Genomic DNA, 9290 nt, shown 5'->3' with positions numbered 1-9290 from the left:
TCTCATGCAGATGTAGGTATGTGACTTGATGTTTGGAGATGAATTATTCGCCTCTTCTCTGGAACTGAACAAAGGTGGATTGTGGTGACCACTGCCCCTTGTTGGTCCACATGCCCAGCCTGTCACCTCGCCAAGCCATTTCCAGGGGGAACATCTTCAGTATGTGCAGCTGGTCACGACTCCACAAATATTTCCACTGAATTGTTACCAAGAAAACCTTTGCCTTATGAATTTTTGTTTTATTACTTTGCTAAAGCAAATACACTCCAAGACATGCGGTATTCTACTTCAGTCAAATGCTACGCCTAGGGCTCAGGCTCTGTCTCTCGCTCTCTCTCTCTCTCTCTCTCTTTTTTTTCCCCTCTAGAGAAATAGCAGCAGAAATGCCAACTTCTAACACATCGTGTTTTTCAGAGGTGCATGTTATTTTCTCTCTGCTTCTCGCTATGGGATAGGTCAGCTGGACTTCTGATTTCAAAGGCTCCCAAGCCCCACTAGTTTTTGACCCACAAAATCAAATAAAACCTATGGGTTCCTATTTGGAGTAGACAGACTTGTCCGCTTCCACTTGACCCCTTTGCCTCTTTTCTGAACTCCTCCCCATCTCTTGTTTCTGGATAAATGATACCAGCAAAGTAGATCTCATGATGGGATTTTTAGAATTCTTTCTGACCCGAAGACTTTCTCCCTCCAGGCTGGTGTCCTACCTAGTTGGAGTCACTGGAGAACACTGCTGGGGCCACCCCCCCAGGGCCGGAGGGGGGCCGGGCTCTGAGTGATTCTGGATAAGGGGCCAAATCCCTGCATTCCGGTCCTTACCCTAAAATGCCCAGAGGACCTGGGCCTGTCTGTCCTGCTTAGAATAGCATCCCTAACCTTTAGGAAAGCCATCTATCTCCCAGTGTCTCCTTGAAAAGGGCAAACGAGTCTCTCTCGGCCCTGGTTTTGCAGACTCAGCCTCAACAGGGCACAAACCTGAAACGCGGTTACTCCTGCCCTGTGTTGACTTTTCTTCCCAGCCACATCTGGAGGCCAAAATTCATAAATGTATCGCCAAGCCTGACAACAGTTTACTGAGTTCATACATTAAGAGAAGGGGGGGAAAAATGATCTCCTGACTCGTCGGGTAGGAGATGGATGGAGAAATCGATGGGCAGACCATAAACCCCAACTGTGTTTATTAGCATCTGCGGCCTGTCTGCAGACGGCGCAGGCGTGAGCCGGCCGTGTTTGTCTTGGGGGTTTAGCCCGGGGCGCTCCATGCTGTCCTCCCCATATATATACAGCCAGGCATCTCTTTAACCCTCCAGAGACCGAGGGAGGGAAACAAGGGCCGTTCAGAGGTGGAGGACCACGGATCCGATAGGGGGAGAGCGGCGACGGACACCCGGCCGTGTTTACCATCGGGGCAGTGCGGTGGGTGGGCCAATTCTTGTGACGTACTTGAGGCTTTAAAAAATGGTCATAAATCTGATGTGTGTCAAACAGGGCTGGCATTTTCTTTTCCTTTCACAACCGGGTTTTGTGTGACCAAAAAAAAAATTTTTTTTAAAGAAGAAATGCACTAAGTTCCCGTGAAGAGCATCCGTCTATCCCACCATTAGGGCGGAACCCCCCCTTCCACCACCACCACCAGGAGCACATTGGAGGATTCTAGTGGGAGGCTCATGGGACGGGGGAGGGTGTTGCCGTTATGTTTTGCACTTTTTCCAGAAATGTTGGGCTGGATGCCGCAGCACTGACTGACTGAGCTGAGGACCTGAAGACCTTGTGTTCAACGGCTTTGGCTCCCACCAGAGATTTGCCCAACTTGCTCTGGGTCAACCTGGAGCACCCCCAGGAAGCCAAAGAGCTCCTCCAGGCAACTGCCCTCCGGCCTTAAATAAAGCAGGAACCAAGGGAGCAACTCTGGAGGGCCCCAGGACGGGGCGGGGGGGAGGACGTGCTGTTTGTGGCCACCAGCCATGGACCCTCCGACTAGAAAGAAATGTGCTGGGGATGTCCTTTTAGCAGGCGGTTTGGCTCTCCAGCTCCTCACGTCTGAGGTGAGCCCGCCAAAGAAAAGGGCACTTTTTGTGGTCAGAGCCTGGGGCTTGGACGAAACACTTGGATGGAGGGAATATGTGCCTTGGGAAGGCGTGGCCCACCGAGGAGGAGAAAAGCCCCCCTGTCTGTGAGGAGGGCGGCTGCCAGGCCTCTCCGCGCAGGGAACAGTGAGCAACTGTTGGAGAGCTTGGCCTGCCCCGGCGTCCAGGTGTGCCCTGGCCGGTCAGGTGTGTCATCTCATACAAAGAGGCACGGAGGTCCTAGTGTCCACCCTCGGCCACCCCCCACCCCCGCCTTCCCATGCCACAGCTTTTGGCTCGCTTGGGAAGCACCCCCTTCGAGATCACCCTGTGTCCCCTGGCGCTGGACCCTCTGCTCGGAGGCCGCCGGCTTGCAGGGTGTGGAGGGCTCCTTACCCCCTCCCCCGCCCCCCCCCCCCCACTCCGCCAAATCTTCATGTTCGTTCCTTTTCCACACGGGGCGGTGTCCCAGCCAAGCTGCGAGCTGTCGGATCTGAAGAGCTCACTGCATTTCAAGGCATTTTTCCTGGCCTCTGGCCACACTTGACTGCTTGGTTATTTGGGCAAGGTTGTTCCAGGCTGTGAAACCAGTCAGGCCAGAGAAGGAGGTTGGGGCTCAACCCAGTGGGGTGGGATTTCCCTGTAGGGTATGGGTGGGAGGAGAGGGTGCATAGACATGTCTCCAGTAGGGACCCCTGGAAGAAACCCAGCCCCTGAGATGCTAGTACTTTTCCATTGGCAGGTGGGGCCGGGAAGAGGAGAACTTTGAGCCCCAGTGACCTAGCGGCCGAGGGATTTTCCAGGCTTGCCTTGGGGGTTATACCAACGGAGGACAAGGAATCAGGAAGCCTTTATTTTATTTATTTATTTTACTTCATTTCAACCAAGCTTCCCGCGTAGTGATAAAATGTTGAGTGGTCATGCTCGAGGCCCTCATCAATGCCCTCCCAGAGCCCAGGGGACTGGAGGAGTAAAACCTCACAGTTCTGCTCGGTTCCTTTAAAACTCAGTTCAGCGGTAGGTGCTAGAATGAGGTACTGCTCTCAAGGACTCTCTGAGTTTCTTACCTTACCTTGAGGTCATGTCTACACTTTGTTCAAACAAGTGTTCCCCTGGCTTGTATCCTCATGGGTCTTGTGTTTTCTCAAGTCTAGTTATTTTTTGCTTTAACTGTTTCAGAATTTCCGCTCTGTGCCGTGTGGCCTGGGAGTGGGGTCCACCCCAGTTTTGCCTGGGGGACAGCCAAAGGTGGCAGCTCCCTGTGTTCACTCACGTGGCTAACTTAGTCTCGTTAGGTATCATGTCAGTCCCCGAGAGGGGCCTTTGCTGTCGCTATAACTCGCTTCCCACCCTTCTATTGTTCTTCTGTTCTTCTTCCCAGAAGCTTCATGATTTATCATTGGATGCTTGTGTTTACTTGCTCACGACCGGTGTCCCTGCCTGGGATATAAGCAAGCGACATGGGCAGAGGCAGTGTCTGCTGTCTGAGGGACGAAGCCCCAGCTCCCAGCACGGCATCCGACTCGCTGTCGATGCCCAATCACTCTTGGGGCTCACACCTCCAGGATGGGAGCTGGCGGAGCGAGGTGCGTGGCTGCGGCTGGGCAGTTGTGCTTTCTGGCTCCCTACATCTCTGTTGGCTCTGGTTTATACTTGGCTACTCCCAGAAAAGGGAGAGAAAGAGGATTGCTATTTTACATTCAAGCCTCGTTATCGATCTCTCAAACTATGGTTGTGATCAGAAGTGTGGGACGAAGGTATATTTAGTTTAGATGGAAAAAAAATGGAAGCAGGATCATGAATTCGGTGTATTTGTTGTTGTTGTTGTTATTGTATATTGCAGAGGTGAATGATTATGGGGCATTTTTCTGAACCAAAAAGATGGAGCTGCAGTCTCCGGGCCCCTTGGCAGTATCTGAAAGTCCTGGGTTCTGATTTGGTGTTAGTATAAGGTGACTTTCTAGTTCCTTCCACTGTTGGCTAGTGAGAGGCCACGCATTACATGAACATGTTGGGTGGGCGCTTCTGGCAGAAGGACCCAAAAGGCTTTGTGTGCTTTGTCACTCACCGGAGCATCCTTCTGCGTTGAGGGTTTTCCTCTTGTCGTGAATTCCCAAATGCCTGCGTGTTGGAACTTTGGAGCCTGCTCTGAGCCCCTGGAGGTAGCCAGAGCCTTCTGGTTGAAAGGCCCAATGGTATGAATGTCTGCACAGGAGGCCAGGCCGTTTTTTAAGGGGGAACAGTGTGAATCCTACAGGCTCTGAGGTCTAGGTAGTAACACCTGTGCTCAGCTCCCTGTGTTCCAGGCCCTGCTTCGCCTCCACCCTGGGGCCTCCCTCTGGGCAGAAGCTGGGCACCCAAGTTTCACAGCTGGAGACTGACCCTGTAGACAACCAGAGAATACACAACGAGCAAATAGTGAATTTATATAATTTGTGAAGATGTACAAATAGCAGGCATATAAAGATGTATATAAATGGTGATGGCGGGGGCGGGGGGGGGGGCTTGTTTTGTTTTTATGGCCCGCCTTTGCCATCCGTGACCATCTCCGAAGGAACACATATTCTTCAGCAAGTCTGTCTGTCTTGGGGCTCCTGGGTGGCTCAGTCGTTAAGCGTCTGCCTTCGGCTCAGGTCATGATCCCAGGGTCCTGGGATCGAGCCCCACATCGGGCTCCCTGCTCGGCAGAAGCCTGCTTCTCCCTCTCCCACTCCTCCTGCTTGTGTTCTCTCTCTCGCTGTGTCTCTCTCTGTCAAATAAATAAATAAAATCTTTAAAAAAAAAAAAAAGTACATCTGTCTTTCCTACCCTGCAAGGAGCTTCAAGACAGTCACCAGAGTGGCAAATGAATTTGTGATGATGTATGAGTTTGCCAGGGCTAATACACAACAAAAAGCTATTGTGTCACGGCTTTGGAAGCTGGAAGGTTGGTTCCTTCTGAGGGGTTTGAAGGAGATCTGTCCCGTGCCTCTCTCTGGGCTTCTGTGGGCTTGCTGGCGATCTTGGGCCCCCTGTGGTGTGTTGAAGCGTCACCTGGTCTCTGCCTCACCTTCACACGCTCTTCTCCCTGGGTATGTGTCTGTATTCAGATTTCCCCCTTTTATAAAGATACCAGTCCTATCGCGTTAGGGGCCCACCTTACTTCAGTGTGACCTCGTCTTAGCTGATTACCTCTGCCACGACCTTCTTTCCAAAGAAGATTGCATTCCGCAGCATGAGGTACTGAGGATTAGGACTCGAATCTACAAATTTGTTCCGTGGGGGGCACAATTCAACCTGTGACGGATGACAAATGACCCACCTTTACAACAGAGCTAGCGAGGGAACTTGGTTTCAAGAATTTCCAAATTACTAATCTCACCTCCTGTCTTGCGGTTCGTGTGAGGCACCCAAGAAAATGTCCAGTGGGTAGTTAGAAATCGGTGGGGGAAGGGCGGCGTGAACCCTTCCAGCGCTTCCTAAGACTTCTGTGATTTTTGCCATTTGGCACACATACTGTTATTTTCTTAATATTTTTCTACGTGGGTTCATGGTTTACTTAAATAAACGTACGTTAAGAGGAAAATCAGCATCACTATCATAATGGAATTAGGAGGTCACTGGACATAAAGGGAAAATGCAGTGAAATCATAAAAGATTGAAATTTTGTGGTTTTCCCAAGTCTCTAGGCCTGAGACTTGCTCTGTCTTCTTATAGTCGGGGTTGCAGAGGTATTACTTAAAGCACCAAATGGGGATGTTTCTCCTGCTTTGATCAGTATGGAAAGAGACCAGAAAAGGGAAAAGCATCTCTGTGTGACTCAGTCTTATTTAACGCCATGTCTGAGTGTGGCCAACAGTTATCTCAGGTACCACTAGGGGATGCCTCACCCCTAGTGATGGGAAACACTAGTAGAGTCCAGTGTCCTCATCTCGTGGATGAGAACTTTAAGGAACAGAGACCTCTGACAGCCTTCAGATCCCATTGCTAATTCGTGGCCAACCTGACCCTCTCCTGTGGTTCTCAACCAGGGGTGAATTTGCATCCTCCTGCCCTCGGGGGACACTGGATGGTGGTCTGGAGACAGTTTTGATTTTCACAACTGGGGGATGTTCTGGCCTCTAGTGGGTAAGGTCAGGGAGGCTGCTAAACATCCCATATCCTGCAGTGCACAGGACAACCCCTCCGCCACAAAGAATGATTCAGCTCCAGATGTCTCTAGTGCTGAGGTTGAAAACCCTGCTGTAGGGGAAGCCTTCTTGCCTCTTGTCTTCTGTTCTCCCCCACCCCCTTGCTCCCTGCTGCCTCTTTTACTTGACTACAAATGCTCTCTGTTTTCAAAACTAACCAGTAGCTATTGCTTGACCAAAGAAGGGTTGGAAGACATTATCTTCTTGAACTTACGAGGCTTCTAAGCCACTTGATGGTACAAGTTACAACCTCTGATTCTCCAACCATCTCCTGACCACGTAGTGTTAAATTTTGCCTGTTATTCGTTGGAAATAGCCTGGAATCAGATTGTGGCAGAATTGGACTCCCCTACATCTTCCTACACACAAAACAGAGTGATCTCCATCTTCATCCTGAATGGAGGAAGTTTCGGGAAGTAGGATTTCCGAAGGTGGGATTCTGAAGGGTTTTACGTTAATCCAATGGCACAAAAAGATGAGTTGGCCTATGGACTGTGCCTTCAAGGGGCATCCATCCTAGTAAGGATAGTAAGACAGCTCCCCTAAGTTCTTATAATACAGACCCAGCTAGAAATTTTCAGGAGCCGTGGAGAGCTGGGCGGAGCAGCTAGGGAGGAGGAGATGAATGTCCACCAAGTATTACTGGAAACCACTGGTGCTAAAGCTTGAATCGATACCTGTACAAACGTTATTCTACCCAGTTCTTTCTGAAACATCTAAGACAATGGGCATACCCCATCTCGCCCCAGTTATGAACTTGACTTGTCACCTCCATAAGTTAATAAAACTTTGCTTGCTCATATCTTGGTGTAATGCATGTCTCCACAGCCTGTATCTGTATGCGTTGTGTGCCCTGTAGCGTTGGATTTTGTTGAGTTTCTGCATCAGGCTCTGGGCTGTTGGATGCAAGGCATGTTTAGTCTGTGATCCTTTGTATACATGCCATCATGTGGGATCACTGCTCCCTGGTAGACTCTTTGGCCACATGTTTGGGGGTTTCTGAGCCTTTTGGCAGGAGGTCGGACCTCTCCCGGTTTACCCTCCACCTCTCCAGAGCCCACTGCCCCACCCCCCAGCCTTCCTCCAGAGTTTAAACGTGTCTGTCGATGGGCTTGCAGGTTCGGCCGAGTCCCGACAGGTCCTGGGTCTCATTGGAAGCCTGGAATGACCTCTGACTCTCAGTTTTAAGTAAGTCCCTCTGAAGATTATACTCCAAACAGAAGCCAGTGGTGTCATGCTGCGTGAGGAGCCAGGCTGGGTCCCTGGGCTGCCTGGTTCCAGAGGGAGGCTGGTTGCCGTGGGATCGGGGAGCCAAGTTCAACAGCCTTGTGATCTGTCCGGCCCCTGGTTACAGCTCAAGGCTTTAAAATCGGCCAAGCTTGGGAAAGGAGGTGTCATGTTATGGGGCTTTAGGAATTCCGTTTAATATTGTAAAATATCTGCACATTCTTTCCTGGTCTCGGTTAAATAACCTCTCTTCTGTCAGGATTTCCTGATAAACCCGAAGAAACCACAGCCATTGCCCACACATGGCTTCCACGAGTAAAATAATCATCCTTTCAGCTCATGGCTTGCCTTTCTTCCGAAATCACACATCTCTTACCCCACTGTCTGCCCCAGCTTGGTTCTCATGTGTCCCCAGACATCCCCGAGAGACAGGAAGGAGGAGGAAGGATGGCCCACATTTTGCCGATGGGGATGATAAAACAGCATAAATGCAGGGTCGGGCTGTGCTGCCACCAGGCTCCCAGGAGGGCCTCTCGCTTGCTCGTCCGACTTTGAGCGCAGCCAAGTTCCTCCCGACGGCCTCATTTGAACACCACCTCTGCCAAGCTTTCTCGCTTCCTCTCCCTTGGCATTTAATTGATCACCTACTGCCCGCCTGACACTTGTGGGGTTGTCTGTGCATTATGCGCTTTTTACTGATGCTCAACAAACTGTTAAAAACCCTGGTGCCCAAGGTTCTACAGCTAGGAAAGTGCCAGACTTGTAACTCCTGTGCAGAAATGCACTCCATCATCCTCTCCACTAAACCAAGCTAACCTTCTGGCGAATGATCCCGTAGCCATTTCCCTTCTCCCCGGCCCAGATGCCCCCCCTCCTGCCAACCCTGGGATCTCCCCCAGCTCCTCGCTGCTGTGTGTATACGTATAGACGTCCATACGAATGACATGCATATTATAACAGATACTATACACACACTTAATACAGATCACAAAATAGGAGCATCATCTTTTCTACCAGGTTTTCTGGGGCGCCTGGCACCTGCCTTCTCTGCTTCATATCTCCGGTGCCTGTAGGAAGACCTGGCAGGCAGTCGGCGCTCCATTAACACTGAGATGCGCTCGTGGTGTGCAGTGATTTTAAATAAGGTCTGTGCCTGCCTGTATCGTATTTTGTTGCTCTAAGTTTGCTGCAAGGCCTTGTGGTGGTTTTTCCTTAAGAAAACCCCTCCTTCCCTTCGGGGTGGTAGCTGCTGCCGGCCTCCATCATGCAGGCAGGTCACGGTGTGGTGCTGAGGAAGGGGGCTGGGTGGTGAGCGTGCACCCCTGCACCAGCCTCACGCCTCTCCCCCTGGCTAGCCATGTGTCGTCTGCCTGCCCCTGGACACGGGGGCACCTGGAGAGGGGGCCCGCCGTGCTCCGTGCAGCCTCCCGGGAAAGCTTATTTGTCTTTCCATAAAAGACTTTGTGGCGTGGGCAGGCTTACGGTGTCAGATGGAAAGTTCAGGGCCTTCGGTCCCCAGAATGAGCAGCGGCTGTCCCAAGTTGTGCCTGGGACCCAGCTGGCTGGCTGGCTGGGTGTCCCCCACCCCACCCCAGAAACAGGAAACTGGGGGGAATGAGCAAGGCCCGGTCCTCAGTGCCCCTGTCAACCAGGGCAAATTCAACTCTGTTTTCACTTAAATGCTGGGGTCCTTATTCCTGTGTGTGTGTGGGGGCGGGGGGGGTGAGGCGGGAGGGCTTTTAAACATAGAGCATTTATGGGGCGCCTGGGTGGCTCAGTCGTTAAGCGTCTGCCTTCGGCTCAGGTCATGATCACAGGGTCCTGGGAT

The sequence above is a fragment of the Neomonachus schauinslandi genome, chromosome 15 (genome assembly GCF_002201575.2).
Source record: "Neomonachus schauinslandi chromosome 15, ASM220157v2, whole genome shotgun sequence".
NCBI classification, from domain to species: Eukaryota; Metazoa; Chordata; class Mammalia; order Carnivora; family Phocidae; genus Neomonachus; species Neomonachus schauinslandi.
Note: the sequence above shows the minus strand (reverse complement) of the source record.